Below are 18,756 nucleotides of genomic sequence, written 5' to 3'. Positions count from 1 at the left end.
GAGAAAGAGTTTTAGAATTTATTCCAGAAGTTTCAGTTCTTCAACTATATTCATTCAGAAATGGACAAATCATGTAGATATCTTGTTAAATAGATCATTTTAGATCGGAGCGTATTAATAGAAACGGGAAAGTAAAACTATTGCTGATCAACAAGTATAGTGGGATATTGAGAGTCCACTACACTATCACGCATCTGTTGCGTAACCTTATTGATAGTGCTTGCTGGTACAGCCGGGTTAAATTTGATATGTCTGCTAAACGTTCTTTTGTTCTCAACAGGTAGCGGCGATCTCTCCTGTAAATAAAACCAGTTAAAATTAACTGGTATGTAATCCAAGATTTAATACGCCAAAGAAAGTTTGATGTTTTAAATAGAAATAGACCAATATAGCAATTCTCATTGATGTTTTATTGATATTTTTTAAAAACATTAAACATATTTTTTTCACCGAAAGCATTGATATAAAACTACAGACTCTAATCGTTCTCTCAAATGCAAATAAACATATAAAAAAAACAAGATAATAACCATGTTTACTGTTTTATGGCATAATCATGAAATTATGTGTATTTTATATCACATTAAAATACGTAAATGCATTTGTGACATGCTTCAAATAACGAAAAAGTGCATATTTGTTATTATAGACCATCCATTTGCAGCACATGCATTTTTCTTTGTTGGATCTTCAACGAAACGTTCCACGTTGATGAAATTACAAGTCCTCAATTTAAATAAGTCATGCGGATAAAAGAATTTCAACAGTAGGCGATTTGATATATGACATTAAGATGAAACCTTAACCTATTGAAGTCTCTTTCATTACAAGATAAATACTTCCTTTTTCAGATCGATCTGTTGAATTATATTCCTATCATATTTACGTTTTTTTTCAATCCCCCCCTTTTTTTAAACCGCTTTGACTCAATCGCTTGCCCGGACTTCCGAGCTTTCTATAAGACATGTTAATTTCGCTCTTGGTTATGGATGTTTTCAGAGTGCGGAATATGGGACATTTTCCATGTGTTAATCAGCACGTGTTCAGTCCTGCAAAAAAGAATGGGAATGCTATTTTTTTTTCTTCAACTAAGTGCGAATTTGTCTTTTGTGGAAATGTGATTGTCATCAAATATAAACAAATATTTCTCCCGAGTCCTCCCCCATTCCGACGTGATGGCACATTGAAAACCCAGGTCAGTACTAGTTCATCTAACAACAAAGAAAGTAACACGTTCAGCCTTGTTCTGAAATTCGTCGCGTCACGTGATATCTTAAAAGCTACAGTGGTAGCATTGTGAAACTTGTTTATTGTGATACCGGCTAAGGGCAAGATTTGCGGCATTGTGGTTGGTGTCGGCGAAAATACATTAATCATAAAAACGTATTAATGCACTATGTAAATACAATCCGGTGTGGTCTAGTGGTTAGGATTCCTGGTTTTCACCCAGGCGGCCCGGGTTCGATTCCCGGCACCGGAAAGATGTATTTTAATTTCCTATTATAATATGAATACATCTATATGAGAAATAGTCCACAAAGGTACAAACAAATCATTTTTGTATGAACCCCTTCGTGGTGGGACAGTTTTCGCAACAAAACCATATAAACAGACATAAATGATGTTTCAGGTTAATTTAATGTATATCGTTTACTTTTTTATATGTTTATCAAATTTTTGTCTAAATATTAAAGAGCGCAACAAGTGTCTGTGTACTGCACCAAGATGTGCTGTATTCAGTGTTTGTATGTACATGTATGCTAGATCGGTTCAAGGCGGAGATTCCTGCTTTGATAATTGTATATTTAGAGTTGGCGTTTTATTTAAAAAATAAAGATGTCATAATTTCTGGAGTTTAATTGTTTACTATACTAGACTCCATACGATAGTTGTTAGCCGACGACGCTTCCATCGATAGTCAAGTCAAGACAATCTAAATGGTAAATACTTTTGTACAACTTTGATGAAAATTGTGCCATGATGCAGGTTTAAATTGAATCTTAAACGGGAGGCGGAAAACTACAACGGGCGAGGCATGGTATGGTATTGCGCAAGGGGGGGGGGGTTAGAGGGTTAAGGTTAGGGTTAGGGTTAGTGTTAGGGGTCGGGTTAGGAATTGGGTCAGCCTAAACCCAACCCTAACCCTAACCCGACCCCTAACCCTAACCCTTACCCTAACCCTCTTTTGGGGTTATCACCCCTGACCATGCCTCGCCCGTTGTAGTTTTCCGCCTCCCATCTTAAACACACACAAGATAAGTATTGATGCAAAGCATCAAAGGAAAGGGCGTCGAGAATTTCAGTGTAAAAGGTACTCAATGAAGTTACATGGAACGATTTTTTTTTCTACTGTAAATATTAATATATTGACTGATTATATTAAACAAAATAGAAAAAGATACTGGTAAAACCATTATCTATAATTTTGTGTTATAATCCCCAAAGGACCATTATTTATGATGTTGTGTTATAACCCCAAATAACCATTATCTATGATTTTGTGTTGTAAGCCCCAAATATTTCATAGTTCATTTTATTTACATTGGTTTTCTTTTCTTTTACTGGCATCCGTGTGCAGTTTTCATTAATGGAACAGAACTGTGTAGGTTTTAAAAAATCTGCTTCATCTTGTAAGCGTTATTTCATATTTTTCTCAACTTAAAGGGGAGATGATTCTGAACTTATGCTTACGTTGCTCATTTACGATAGTACTCATTGATATGAAAACACTGTAAAAGTTTGAAAAAAATGAAGGAAAACTGTTAAATTGCATGAAAAAGCTGCATTTCACAATACTTTGAAATTCAGTAAAATATCATAATAAATTTATTGCTCCGATATTCATCATTTTCAATAGGGTTCGAGTAATACTGATATAAAACACTTGAAAAGTTTAGAAAGATTCAGACGAAAGTTGTGAAATGTTTTAAACAAGTGGAAATTGTTTATTTTGTTAAATTTAATAGAAAAAAATCTGGACTTATTGTCCCGATGTTTCTCATTTTAAATGAGGTAAAAATGCTCATTGAAATGAAGTCACTGTAAGTTTGGAAAGAATCTGATAAAAAATGTTGACATAATCACCTAACCAAGCAGTTTATCACTTTTATTTTTATATTCAAAGAGACATAATTCTGTACTTTTGTCCGATATTGCTCATATAGAGTTTGGGTTGGGTCCTCATTGATAAAAAACCTGTGCAAGATTGGGAACAATCGGATGAAAATTTTGGACAACGATTTCAATATTTCTCAAATTCTAAGGAAGATAACTATGGACGTAATGGTCGGATAATGCTAAAGGGCCCATACCACCTGGATAGTAATACGTGTCGCGCTTCGCGCTCTATATGTGGTTCTTTAAAAAACTCCGAGGAGTGCTTGACTCTAGGGAAACGGGTTGCTGGGACACAGCTCCTCCTTGATAAGCGACTGCTTCCTTTATTGCAACTCATTGTTACAATCAATAATACGTGTCGCGCTTCGCGCTCTATATGTGGTAGGGATAGTACTTAGGGCCTATGATAGACAACCATAAAAATACATGGATAATAGATGTGGTGTTTGCATTTATTTGTTAACATAAAAAGACGTGATTTTTTTTATAAGATATTTAAGTATGTAAGAAATTTTAATTAACGTTGTCACCACGCGGCATCCATTTATTTTAATATAAATGTCCAATTTAAGAAAAATGGATTTTAAAATGTCTACATACAATAAAGCTTTATTATATTTGTTAACCTGACTGAAAAAAAAATGTCGGCCGCCGATATTATTCCGTCCGGGATTGAACCGGGGGCCTTTAGATGATTGTTGCGTAAACAACTTCAGTCAAACGCTCTCCCAACTGAGCTATTCCGGCTGACATCATTTATGTACTGCTATTTGGTGAATTTGTGTATAGCGATCGTTATTATATGTCTATTAATAAACTATACATTGTACGTTTTCGTACCACTACGCCTTCCAATAAACTTGCTCGCGCGATAGGTCGTCAAATATCGTATTACATTAATTCTCCACTAAATAAGCAAATTAGGAAAACCACAAAATAAATATATTTTGATTATGTTTTGTTTTTATACAAAACCAGAAAGTTTCGCGTATTTTCCCAGTCCTGTGATCTTTTCCCTGTGATAAGTTGTGGATCAGTTATTAATTAAAACAATTAGCTTTGCATTATTGGCAATACATGTTGTAATAAATGTAATAGGCACAAATGCAGTACTTATTTACACTAATTAACACAAAAAATCACCACTACGCAAGATATTCTTAAAACAAAAATATATACATCGATCCGTAAAATAACTTCTCCTTCCATAAGCGAAAAAGAAATACATTACATACTAGTCGCCGCTCTCCAGAGCGAAGCCAATTATTTATACCGTCTAACCCATATGTGTTTTGAAGGAGTTTGTTATGTAAAAAGTAGTTTAAATGTATATTTTTTTATTTATGATATATCGCACATTGCTCGATTACCTGTTTATGAAAATGAGATTCTAGATAAGGGAATAATAGGTATAAAAAAGTACTTGGGCTTGTACATTATAAATTAAAATTAATCCGAGCATACTATCCGAACGTTTCCGAACGTATATCAAGAAGGTGTACCAGTATACCGTTGTATTTCTAAAAACAACATAGCTTATTTAGTTACAAAACGTGACAAAAATTGTATAGACAATATACACACATGCAACTTAAAAGATCTGTTTTTTCCCAGAAAAACTACGAAGAAGCTTAGGATGTTTGAAAAGGATATGTTCAATTTTTTGGCATTTTGGTACTTTTGTAATGCTATGTATTGATAAATGTCAACTGCGGAACTAAAATGTGCCAGTCTTATATTTACAATGAGAGTTTCGTTAGAAATAACAGAAAAACAAGAGATGTGTTTGTCAGAAACACAATGCCCCCTATTGCACCGCTTTGAAGCCATAAATTTGACCTTTGACCTTAAAGGATGACCTTGACCTTGACTTCTCACCACTCAAAATTTGCAGCTCCATGAGATACACATGCATGACACATATCAAGTTGCTATCTTTAATATTGCAAAAGTTATGAAAAAGGTTAAAGTTTTGGTTAAAGTTTTTGAATTTGTTTTTTTGACCTTTGAACTTGAAGGATGACTTTGACCTTGATCTTTCACCACTCAAAATGTGCAGCTCCATGAGATACGCATGAATGCCAAATATCAAGTTGCTATCTTGAAAATTGCAAAAGTAATGACCAAGGTTAAATTTTATGTTAAAGTTTTGGGACACACACACACACATACAATGACAGACAGACCAAAAACAATATACCCCTGATCTTTCGATCCGGGGCATAAAATTGTTTTTCTTGGGCTCGAAACAGGGGATTTTTTATTGATAGAATATCGCCTGAACCCCAGTTGTTTCGCATTTGAAACGATTAATAATTTGATAATTTGATTGACATGTAACGTAATGATGACATATCAACAACGATGTATTTTCAAAACGTCATCAGTGTTATTTCGCTCCTTGACGCTCAGCGTTTTTTTAGTGTTTTGAATCTGTGATTGTTCTTATATAGAAAATGGTCTTTTCCATAACATGTGAACAAGTGCTGTAACACTGAATCAAGTTGGCAAGACGTAAGGCATGACGGTTTGTGTCGGCAAAAACACACCACTAATAAGTACTTCTTCAGGGCCGTAAGAAGGAACTTTTGACTGCGGGGGAAGGGGAAGGCAAAACCGGGGAGGTTGCGGGAGGGATGTCCCCTTCCTAATTTTTTTTATTTTGCACTTTTCAAAGTGAATCATTATGCTTATGACATTATTTTGTGATACAAATTTAACGAAAATAACAAGAAAATCAGAACCATTTTGAAGTCTTAAGCTATAAACATTGGTGTGAAATTCACACCAATATTTAAAGCTTTACATGTCAGAAAAGAATGATGTTTAATCACGAAGGAAAGCTTATGTTGAACAAAAAAAAACACACTTTATTATGAAATGCAGTATAAAGTATGACGGACATATTACCGTTATAGTATTTTATCTTTGAAGTTTCAAAATAAATTACGAATAAAATTCAAATTTTAAATCCGGTGTGGTCTTGTGGTTAGGACTCCTAGTTTTCATCCAGGCGGACCGGGTTCGATTCCCGGAACCGGAAATATTTCGTTTTATTTCATGTAACAATATGAACACATCTTAATTTCAGATTTCAAATACTCCACAAAGATACAAATATAACACCTATGTATATACCCGATGTGATGGGAAAATTTTCTCAATAAAACCAAAATATCAGAAAAACCTGTATCATATTTATTAAATGTATTTCATTTACGTTTAATGTAAATGTGCATCAATTTTTGCCATTAAGGCCGGGAAAACATGTCTGTATACTGCACAAACATGTGATGTTCCGGTATTCAGTGTTTGCAAGGGAAATACCAACGTTATGAAATACTAGGTGACAAATACACCAAAGTATATAAGGTCGTTCCAAGGCAAAGATCAAGTTTTAATGCTTGGATATGTATAGTGTTTGTTCTGTACAAACAATAAAGATGATAGTATTTCTAGAGACTGATAGAATTTGATAGAGGTCATACGAATAAACGGCACACGACGACGCTTTCATCAACAGTCAAGTCAAGACACATTAAATGGTTCATACCATTTTACACAAAATAGGTTGATGAAAGTTTGTCATGATGCAGGTTTGGATGATATTAAACACAAATTATTTGTACCACCAATCCCCCATTTGTGGTGGAATAGTTTGTTGTTTAAAAATAATTTGAATTTTTATGACTGACATACATTGCAGATTTACCTGTTTATGAAAATAAGGTCCTTGGTTGGGGAATAAGATAAATTCAATAGTATTTATTGATATGTAAAAACATAACATAACAAAATCCGAAGATACTATCCTAACGTATATCGTGTAGGTGTACCGGTATATTGTTGCATTTCGATAAAAAATATGAACATGTATAAGTAACAAAAGATGACACAAATGGTATTAACAATTTACATACAAGCTATGTAATAATAATGTTGTGTTTGCTGTTTTTAGATGAATTTTGAATCAGCTGGATTGTTTGAAGAGACTTGTTCACAGCTTTTTGCATATTTGTAGTTCGTCTCTAAATGCTATAAATTGATACATGCCAACGACGGAACATAACAGTTACAGTATAATAACAAGACGAGGATGTAAAAAAATAAAGATAAAAAGTTTATCCTTCCTGGGCTCGAACCAGTGACATTTGGATTTATAGGCTATCGTCTTGACCACCCGGCTACCATCATTATATATAAAAGATTTGACACGTTATACAAATGTTAAAGGTGGGTTTTATTATTAAGTTATTTATGACACTTAGTAAAGTTTCTCCAAGAATTTTGGAGAGGCCTCATGTGCAAAGAATCGAGAAATGCCATCCGGGTTCACTTTGAAAATAATTTAACCTACGAAGAACTACGAAATAAAGTTCGCGAAGAAGAATTTGAGGTGAAGCTTTTGAAGGACAAGGAGAGACATAAAATTGGGAATGTGAGTCAGCTAAGGGTTGACACAGATGTGTGTCAAAGTTCAGATTTAAAACAACAGATAATGAGGAAAATTGACAGTCTCGATCGCAAGTTGGAAGACTTGATAAAGGAACGACTTGCAGATCGGCAAATAATAAACAATATTGCTACAAATACCTCATCCAAATACTGACAGAGAGGATTTCAGAGAGGTGGATACAGCAGACGCCCAATCATTTTCTAAATAACCGGAATTATGAAAGAGCTGATGAGCCCGATAAATTGATAGGGAATCATCCAGCGTCAAAAGAACATTTGAACAAATTAACGTCGTTATTGTGGGTCGAATAGACGACGTTAACGGTTCTGACCCAAAACAACGAAAATGTTATCCATTTGATAGGCTTATCAGTTGTTCTAAACAATCCGATATACGTATAAATGGCTACCCTACAGGAGCTTTGATTGACAGTGGAACGACTATAAACTGCTACGAACAAAGGGACCCAAATCTATTTTTTAGAGGATTGTTATTATAGTTTAGAGGATTGAAAGCTATCAATTACAGGAGCTAACGGAACCGAACTTTTGTATATGGGATACATCGAAGCAGCTTTATCAGTTCCTAATATAAGGGAATAAATATTTGACGTACCCGTTTAGGTATTGCCCAACACGGAGTACAATAATAATTGTGCCAGTCTTCATATGTACCAATGTGATACGGCACCTTCGCTCCTTGCAATTAAAATGGAAAGCAGCTGTAATGGCTACGTCTCTGGCGACGAACAACGGCTTTGTGGTTTCTACGAACAGATCTATTGTAGAACTACCACTGTACGAAACGATGTCAATATCCGGTTTAGTTAGAAAGTCAACACAGGATTCGGCCGCTTTTACTGAGCCTTCAGACAAGGTGTCAGGTCGAATTGGCGTATACCCGCGTGTTTTCCGCCTTGACAGCAGAGGTAACACTGCCCGAGTTTCTTTCTAAACCCATTAAAATTGTCCCTAAAACCGTCCTTTGTAAATTACAACCAGCAAAGGTACAGCGTTCATGGACACCCGACACCGCAGAGACGCCATTAAACGCAACGCGTGTACAACAACAAATAAATAGGGAAGATATATATAAGTTCTGCTATAACCTGAAAATTGAAATAAATAATTTAGAACAAAAAGAGCATTGCAAAGACATGTTGTCTGAAATGAGACTTTTTTTCTTCCGCGCCATTAGATCTGGTTAATACCGATCTCGTTCGCAACACCATACGGCTATGTGATAACGAATCATTTGCGCGTTCCGGCTGGACTCATAAATGAGGTTCGTAATCATGTATAGGAAATGTTGGACATCGGCGCTATTTTGGCCACCATCAAGCCCGTACTCATCCAACGTCTTCATTGTTCGGAAGAAAGACGGAACTATACGCTGTCTGCATTGATTTTAGGAAGCCGAATAGCCGTACCACAAGGATGAGTATGCCATTCCCCGCATTGGCGACACCATTTAGCTCCTTTCCGGTTCCCGGTACTTCACTAAGCTCGACTTGAAGTCGGGGGTACTGGCAAAAGGAGTTGGCGGAAAAAGACATAGAAAAAACCGCGTTTCAAGTTGGCGGTTTATGCTTCTTTGAGTGTCACTCGGCCTCTGCAACGCCCCGGCTACATTACACCGATTAATTTAGCGTTGCATGGATGAATTCAACCTCAAAGAATTACTTATATACCTTGACGACATCGTTGTTTTCATACCTTATTTTTCGGAGGCTGTTCAAAGACTAATATCATATTTACAGCGTTTAAAAAAGACCATAAGCTTAAACTTAAAGCTTCAATGTGAATTTATTAAACCTCAAGGGGTCTATTTAGGTCATTCGGTCTCAAAAGACGGTATCAAAACCATCCCAATTAAGATCGAGACGATCCTTAAATTGATAGTACCGACATTTATAAATGAGGTTCGAAGTGTTTAAGGATTTGCCGGTTGTTATCGAAATTTTATAAAAAAAACACTTTTCCCAGATAGCCCGGCCTCTCAACGACCTCCTGATCAGCACCTCCGGAACCAGTCAATTACAAAGAAAAAGTTAACATGGGGTGAAGCACAACAGCTTGCCTTCGACACTCTTGTTCACACTGGTTCGATTCCAGGAACGTAAACTTTTTTATTTCGTAAATACTATTCTTGTGTATATACCGGAACGGTTTAGCTCGGCACTTAATTGACGGTTATAAATTTATAGCATTTAAAGGAAAACGACAAAAATGCCCAAACTCTGAACAAGTCCCTTGAAACGTCCTTACGCTCATGCAATGTAAATCTGAATTAAACACACAAAATCTTTTTGCATTATTGAAGTAACATTCTCATACATTGCAGAAGTACATGTTCCTGAAAATTAGGTTCTTGATAGGGGGATACTATGAATTCACAAGAGATTAAGAACGTTTATATTTATGCCATTAAACAAAATATATATCGTGTAGGTGTACCGGTATTGCTTTTCTATAAAAAAGATAAGCATATTTAGATTCAAGCACTTGACAAAAAATGTATAAACAAAGTATATACATGAAACTAAACAATAGTTTGGTTATCATTGCGAACACAAAGGATAAAGACGTGATACAAATTTCTTAGTATCTAGATTTTATTTTTTGTAATAGTGTACAAAGATATGTGTGTTTTATTCAGATATTTAAAAGATCGAATCAGCTTCGAACGTTTTGACTTGTTCACAGATTTTGGCATTTTTCATATTTTGTAATGATGTTTATTGCTAAATATCATTAGCGGAAAAAAAGTTCACATATCATAACAGTTATAGGAGTTGATAAAGAAATAACAAAGACAAAAGATTAACCATCCGGGATTTGACTGAGTGCGATTTGTATTGATACGCTATCGTCTTAACCATCCGACCACTATCCTGTTTACATAAATATTTGAAACGATATATAAAGTAACCTCGTGTTATCGCAAATCATCAAGAAAACAATAAAAAAGACAGTCGAAATTGTTCGGTTGTTTTGCATTTGTAAAGCTTTAAAATTTGATCAATTTGAAATATAATGATTGACGAAAGTGTATTTTTCAATGCGAGTTATCTGGGTTATTTCGATCCATGGTGCTCAGTGTTCCATACTGTTTTCAATCTGCGAAATAAGTTAAGAAAATTGACTTTTCTATCAATTTCAATGATCAATTTCATGCGGGCTGAGGACAAGATGTACCGTATTATTATCTGTGTCAGCTTATAACGCACCTAGCATAAATAGTTTTTAATGCACTGATCGAGTACATATAATCCGGTGTGGTCTAGTGGTTAGGATTCCTGGTTTTCACCCAGGCGGCCCGGGTTCGATTCCCGGCACCGGAAATTTGTATTTTATACCGTAATAACGGATATGTACATTATGTATAGTTTGGTTTTCCGTCTCAAAAGTAAAGGTGATATAATTTCTGAGTTGCTGTTCGGATTAAGCCGATGACGCTTTGATCAACAGTCAAATCAAGACTATGTATACAATGGCAAAACAATTATTGAACGCAGCATATTAAGGTTTGATGATGAGTGTGATGAAGGTTTGAATAATATTTTCAAACACAATTTATCTATACCGTCCATTTCAAAGATTATTTGAAATGTTTGTTATTTAAAAAGTATTTTACATTAATAAGATTTGCATAAAATTGAAGTAATATCTCATACATTGCAGGCATATCTTTTTTTGAAAATAAGGTTCTAGATAGGGGAATACTATGAATTCACAAGTGATTATGGACATGTTTATTACTTACTTTAATACGTCAAATGCGGTACGAAAAAGTTCAAGTCTTATAACAATAATAGGAATTGCGAATGAAATTCTAAATAAAAAAGTTTAAGCCTTTCTGGGCTTGAACCAGTGACATTTCGATTGATATGCTATCGCCCTAACCACCCGGCTACCATCATGTTATATTCAGGATTAAACACGTTATATAAACCATTCTTTTGTTACCGCAAAATGTAAAGAAAACGACGGCAACAGTCGAAACTATTCATTTGTTAGGCACATGCAAAGCTTAATAATTTGATCAATTTCAAATAAAATGAATTCTCATAAGGAACTTTTTTTTTCACTGCGAGTCTACGTTATCTGGGTTATTTTGCTGGGTGATGCTCAGAGTTCTTTACTATTTTGATCCTGTGATAAATGGAAAATTGTCTATAATCCTTGAACAAGTCCCTCTACCACAGGATCAATTTCATGTGGGCTGAGGGCAAGATGAACGGCATTATGGTCCGTCGGCTTAAAACGCACCTAGCATAAATACTTTATAATGCACAGCACCTATAAATCGGTATGGTCTAGTGGTTAGGATTCCTGGTTATCACCCAGGCGACCCGGGTTCGATTCTCGGCACCGAATTTGTATTTTATTCCGTTATTACGGACATGTACATTTTTAATTTAAAACAATCCGAGGATGCTATCCGAAAAGTATATCATATAAGTGTACAAGTATATCGTGGTATTTCTATAAATAATATATACATTTATCACATGCCATACCCTGTTTACCATGTAATATAACCATTGCATATATTTTTTTATTACACATGTTTTAAGATACTTTTTAAGCGTTTTCATTGGCTTATTTTCGTTCGATTTACCAATCGTATTTTGTTATTTTGCTGAAATGACGTCAAATGACGTCACAAATGTAAACAACGTTCGGGATCTATAATTATATTTGCGTATCATATTTTATTAAACTCATAAAATATGGTATGATATGACAACTCGTGCCATATCCTATATAAACAGGTTACAAAACGTGACGCAAATTGTTTAAACAATGTACATACATACAACTGAACAACTCTACGTGGAATGGTGTCAATAGGGAAAACTAAAGATAAACAAGTGATACAAAATAAGTCTGGTCTGGATTTTATTTGATGTAATAGTGAAAAAAAATCTGTTTTAAGATCTGTTTTTTCCCAGATAAACAATGAATAAGCTTAGAACGTTTAAAAGGACTTGTTGACAGTTTTTTTCTCATTTTTATAGCGTTGTTATTTTTTTAGATATTTAAGAGCGCAAAATTTGGCTCTCTACGGCACCATTATGTGATGTATTCAGTTTTTGTAGGTACATGTATGCTAGATCGGTCCATGGCGGAGATTCCAGCTTTGATAATTGTATATTTAGAGGCGGTGTTTTATTTCAAAAGTAAAGAGAATATTATTTTAGGAGTTTAATTGTCTCCTATAATAATCACCATGCGATAAATTACAGCCGACGACGCTTTCATCAACAGTCAAGATAATTTATATTTATGCCATTAAACAACAGTACAATAGGGTTGATGATAATTGTGTCATAACGCAGGTTTAAATTGTATTTTAACACAAAGTATTTATACCGTTCAATCCCAATGTGTTTTGAAGGAGTTGGTTATTTAAAAAGTAATTTACATTTATATGATTTGAATAAATCTGAAGTAACATTCTACCACATTGCAGAAATCCATTGTTCTAAAAATTAGGTTCTAGATAGGTAAATTCTATTAATTAAAAGTAATTATAAAAATAAAAATTATTAATACAAAAAAATCCGAGCTCCTATACGAAATTGTATCGTGTAGATAAACCAGTATATCGTTGCATTTCTATAAATAATACAAGCATATATAGGTTACAAAACGTGATATAAATTGTATAAACAATGCTCATACATGCAACTATACAATCTGCTTTGTTGTATAGGGAAAACCATAGATAAGTGATAAAACATAAGTAGAGTCTGGATTGTTATTGATGCAATGGTATAAAGGAATCTTTGTTTTTTTCCCAAATAAACAATACATAAGCTTATCTAACGTTGAAAGATCGTATTCACAGTTTTAGTCATTTTTTGTAGTTTTGCTATGCTATGTATTGATCAATGTCAACTACGGAACTAAAAAGTTACAGTAAAATATTAACAATAAGAGTTACGAAAGAAATAATAAAAAAATGTTAACCCCGCCCCCCCAACCCCCCCCCCACAACAACACAAAACAACAACAACAACACAACAAACAACAACTGGCTGCCTACAACACAAACATGTGCTTTTCTGGTGTTCAGAGTTTTTGCACGGGAAATAACAACGTAATGAAAAACTAGATGACAAATATACCAACGTATATTAGATCGGTACAAGGCGAAGGTTCTGTATGAATACTTGGATATTTATAGTGTTTGTTCTGTCCCAAAAGTAAAGATGATATAATGTGTGGAGTTTAATTGTTTGGTATAATAGACATCATACGAATAAATGACACCCGCAAACAACAATGAAGGCAATGACAAATTAAATGGCACATACGATTGTACACAGCAAAATAGGTTTGAAGAAAGTGGGTCATAATGCAGTTTTGAATAATATTTTGAAACTCATATTATTTATACCGTAAATGTCCCATTTGTGATGGAAAGGTTTGTTGTTTAAAAACAAAATTTAAATGTATATGACTGACATATAACAGAAGTAACATTCTCATACATTGCAGAATTAACTGTTTATGAAAATATGGTTTTGGGTCGGGGAATTAGACGAATGCAATAATAATTTTGGACATTTATATTCATAACTTAACAAAATCCGAACATACTTTCTAATTATAAAAAGTATATTGTGTATGTGTATATCGTTGCATTCAGTTGGGTTGCATCTGTAAAGCTAAATAATTCGATCAATTTCAAATAAAATGACTTGTCATCAAAACAATGTATTTGCAATGCGATTATACGTTATCTTTACTATTTAGCTCGGTGATGCACACAGTTGTGTACTGTTTTGAATCTTTGAACATAAAATAAGAAAAGTTTCTTTTCAATAATATGTGAATAAGTACATCTAACAAATTTTTAATTTGATAATCTGAGGGCAAGATGAACGGCATTATGGCCCGTGTCATAAAAAAACACACCACACGATATATACTTAATGCAGTTTGTAAATACAATCCGGTGTGGTCTAGTGGTTAGGATTCCTGGTTTTCACCCAGGCGGCCCGGGTTCGATTCCCGGCACCGGAAATATGCATTTTTATTTCCCATAAAAATATGAATACATCTTAAATTCAAATAGTCCACAAAGGTTGAATTATAACAATTCTGCAAAAACTCCGATATGGTTGGACAATTTTCACAACAAAACAAATCTCACGTACAAAAATGTTGTAGACTATTCATTAAATGTATTTCTTTTTTTTAAATTTAACTGTTGATCATTTTTTTGGTCTAAATATTTAAGGCGCTCAAACTTGCTGTTTATTGCATATACACGTGAGGTAAACACGCCAACACAAGTACTTCTCATTGCATACTGTAAAAATAATCCGGTGTGGTCTAGAAGAACCCTGCAGATCTTCAACATCCCGGCCTTCCATAAATGCTTTTATTAATTTTATAATATGAACGAAAATAACCCACTATTATGTAAATTTTGACATATAATCACATTTATCTAGGATGGTGCAACTGAGACTTTAAGAATTAAAAAAAATCAAATATTTACATTCGTACCATGTTGCTATGTGCCTTTACATTCGTACCCAAACCATCATTTATGTAACCTATACTTAACATATGTCGGCTTTTATGTCAAAAAGTTTCAATATCAGACCTAATTAGTGTGTACATTTATCAGTATTTGCCTTATATAATGACCCTGAAGATATGAATATAGCATTTTGTAGCTGATACAAAGATGCACACTTTATGCAAACAAACCATTTCATGTTTATGCCCCCGGATCGATAGATCGGGGGTATATTGTTTTGACCTGTCTGTCTTTCTTTCTGTCCGTCATTTTGCCCCAAAACTTGAACCTTACAGTTAAGTTTTGCAATAACTTTTGATATATTGAACATAGCAACTTCATTTTTTGGCATGCATGTGTATCTCATGGAGCTGCACATTTTGAGTGGTAAAAGGTCAAGGTCATCATTCAAGGTCAAACGTAAACAAAAAGCGGCGCATTAGGGGGCATTGTGTTTCTGACAAACACATCTCTTGTTTTAAGTGAAAAAATGGTAACAACAATGATAAATTAACTGCTCAGATTACTGAGGTTTTGTTTCTGAGGTCTAATATATAGTTTGAAGGTAATGATGGTGTTCTAATATTAATTATAAATCCCATAAAGTATTACACCATAATTTCTGCTATGTGTGTGTTTGTGTGTGATACAGAATTATACAAACAACATCTCAGTATCAATTTTAATATGAACATTCAAATCCATTTACTATGACAACAAATAATATTCTGTGCATTATTTACATTATAAGAATTGCTGTTTATTTGGGATCCCCACCAGGATTTGAACCTGGATTTTCTCTTCATGTGAAAAGGTGTGTTTGCTTACACTATAAGGATGTTCCCATTAACAGCAATATTGGTTGCAATTATATAAAATTATGTCATATATATATATATTAATTATTTCCAAAAGTAAAGAAACAAAAAAGTGAAAATAATTTTTTAAAGCTTATAAAACACAATTCGTTCTCCCGCTGCTTTTCAAGGCAGATTGTCACTTTACTTATGACGTGTACCATAAGGGCTTGGGACGTTCTAGCTTTTATATATGCAAAACACAAATGAATAAGTCGCTGTTAATACAAGCTAGGTAGCATTACGATTTGTTAAATTGTTACTTCAGTTGATATTAATTCTGTTGTTGTTAAAGTCAATATTAATACTGTTGTTGTATAAGTCCAAAAGCACAGTGCCAGAAAATGCTATTATGTCCAGATATTCTTACGTGAATGATGAATATCCAGCTATTAATGTTTAACTTTTTTCATTTGGTTTCTTCTTTACATAGCCCTTCATCTTAAGGGCACTGTTCATAAGATTCCGAGGACTTAAAGGGGCACCATCAATTTTCATAATACTGTTTATGCTCACCCGTATTCCTGTCCTCGAAACATTTATTGCAGCTGCGGTATGGCAGCTTTGTGTGGTATTGTCTCCGGAACTCCTCTGCCTGCTCAGCTTCCAGCTTCCTGTAATGCGTTGAAGAGTACGGCAGGTAATGTTCGGCTGGGGCTGAAATCGACGAAGTCTGTGCCAGGTCAGGGGCGGGAACAGTCACAAATCGCACCAATGGTGCTGGTGCAATGGGCACCTGCACTTCATGCTTTAACTCATCTGGTGGAAGAATTCTTCTGCGCACTTTATGAATGAGGTAACCTTTCGTGCTGATCTGGATGGGGAACTTGTGTTGTTCAGTGGTTCCTGTTTCCAAGGCAACTGGCCTTTTCATGGGCGCTGGCAGTGACTCAGGCGCTACCAGTGGAAGGGCCAGTCCCTGTTCCAGCAAGGTCATATCCCTTCCCTTTCCATGAGCACTGAACCGGAAATCAGACAAAGATAATAAATTGAATCTTTCATTTAATAGAAACAATAAAAAGCATTTCTTATGTTAATTGATTTTTATTGTCATATAAATAGTGATATATATATTGACTCAAAATGTTAATGAAATATTAACGCACAATTGAACGCAAAACTATGTATGAAAAGAGCGCTATACACATCAGGTGAAATAATAATAATACGCACATAATATTTATGTATATGTGAACTAGTCAATAAAAACCTACCAAGCAGTCAAGGTGGGCTGGTTTATATCAGACAGCTGAATGTGAGTCTGCATCACACGCTGACGGTTGAAGACCATCTCTCGAATCTCGTTATATTTCTCCAGTACTGCCCGCCACCACGCCTGAGAAAAGCCTTCTTTGATGGTTGAAACCGGAAAGGCTGAGCGCAACTTGACCAGCAAGACTTCCCGATACCTATTACAGTCAGGCCAGTGGCTGGACCAAGGTGTGGGGCCAAAGCACATCTGTAAATGTTAAAGATAATGGTTTATATTATATGAATAATACAGACACAAAATAACAGACATCAAACAGTAAAAATAGGTTAGATACATGTTGCTTATTTGCTTATAATTCCTGATGAACTTGTAGAACATTAATGAAAATTTATAAATTGAAAATGAACTTTTGTGACGTTGTGTAGTTTTCTTGCCCTCTGACACTCTGGGCTCCAGGAACCAGCTTGTCCGGATTGTCTTTGGTGCCTCGCAGCGTCCCTTGATCAGCTGGGTCTGGTGTTGGTCGTAAGGGAACATCTTAGACTAAAGCTTCACAATGTGGTAAGCTTCGGCATTGGTTATGGCCTAACTTTTCTAGTCTTTCAAATGAAACAAGTACTCAGCCAGGTCCATCACATGAAAATAACCTGCAACTCTGTCTGGTCCAATAGAGTCTTGAAAGAATGGATAATCAGTTTTAAAATGTATTTATTTAAAAGTACATGACGTATTATGCTTATTTTGCACAGTTCTCGGATTAAAACACCAATGTAACATGCTGTCTCCATAATATACATACTGATATATAAATGGTCGTAACAATAAAGACACAAAGATATTAATGTATATATTGAGTTATTAGTTTCCATTAATTAATCCACATGAAATTGTAAAATTGTAAAACACTAATGAGTGATCGCTTGAGGAAAGAATGCCTTAGTTTAATATAATATATATCATTCATTAAAACCTACCTCAGCTTGATCCTCAACTTGTTCGGAACTGCCAGCGATCGCTGTCGCTGATGTAGCAGTAGCTGCAGATAATGATGTAGTAGTTGCTGCAGCTGTTGTCACAGAAGCTGCTGTTGCTGTTGTCACAGAAGCTGCTGTTGCTGTTGTCACAGAAGCTGCTGTTGCTGTTGATGCAGTGCAAACTTTCAGTGGCTAGAATGTAGAATGAATCTATGTCTAGCACTATCCTGCTCAGCCAGTACAGCTCCCGCTTGCTGAGATGGGTAACCTTGCAAAAGGGACAGGTCAGCGCCATTCTGCATAGCTGCAGTGGAAGCCACAGGAATAGCCGATGTCCAAAATATATAATTGACACCAAAATGAATGCCAGCACACACAATACAAAAATGTTTTAATTTTTATTATTCTTAATACCAGTAAATTGATATCAAATGCTTACTGAAGTGCAAACAATTTCGAAAATAAAAAATAAAATAGAAGCATATAATTTTACTAAAGATAAATATGTTATATAAACAGAAATTAAGGCATTAAGGTTAGGAAATATCTATTAATTTCAGTTAGTGACACTTAGATGAGACAAGAAATTATTGTGAT

The 18,756-nt window shown here is 34.8% G+C and overlaps 3 non-coding genes across 3 annotated transcripts; all 3 read left to right on the top strand.

Moving 5' to 3' along the window:
• Nucleotides 1-1,408: 1,408 nt before the first annotated feature.
• Nucleotides 1,409-1,480, top strand: Trnae-uuc (transfer RNA glutamic acid (anticodon UUC)). Its single transcript has one exon. It is a non-coding gene; the product is annotated as a tRNA-Glu (tRNA).
• A 9,364-nt stretch (nt 1,481-10,844) lies between these two features.
• On the top strand, nt 10,845-10,916 carry Trnae-uuc (transfer RNA glutamic acid (anticodon UUC)). The gene has a single exon. It is a non-coding gene; the product is annotated as a tRNA-Glu (tRNA).
• Nucleotides 10,917-14,538: 3,622 nt separating this feature from the next.
• On the top strand, nt 14,539-14,610 carry Trnae-uuc (transfer RNA glutamic acid (anticodon UUC)). Its single transcript has one exon. It is a non-coding gene; the product is annotated as a tRNA-Glu (tRNA).
• The last annotated feature ends 4,146 nt before the right edge of the window (nt 14,611-18,756 follow it).

Source organism: Dreissena polymorpha, chromosome 4 (genome assembly GCF_020536995.1).
Source record: "Dreissena polymorpha isolate Duluth1 chromosome 4, UMN_Dpol_1.0, whole genome shotgun sequence".
NCBI lineage: Eukaryota > Metazoa > Mollusca > Bivalvia > Myida > Dreissenidae > Dreissena > Dreissena polymorpha.
Note: the sequence above shows the minus strand (reverse complement) of the source record. Positions and strands in the feature narration are given on the sequence as shown.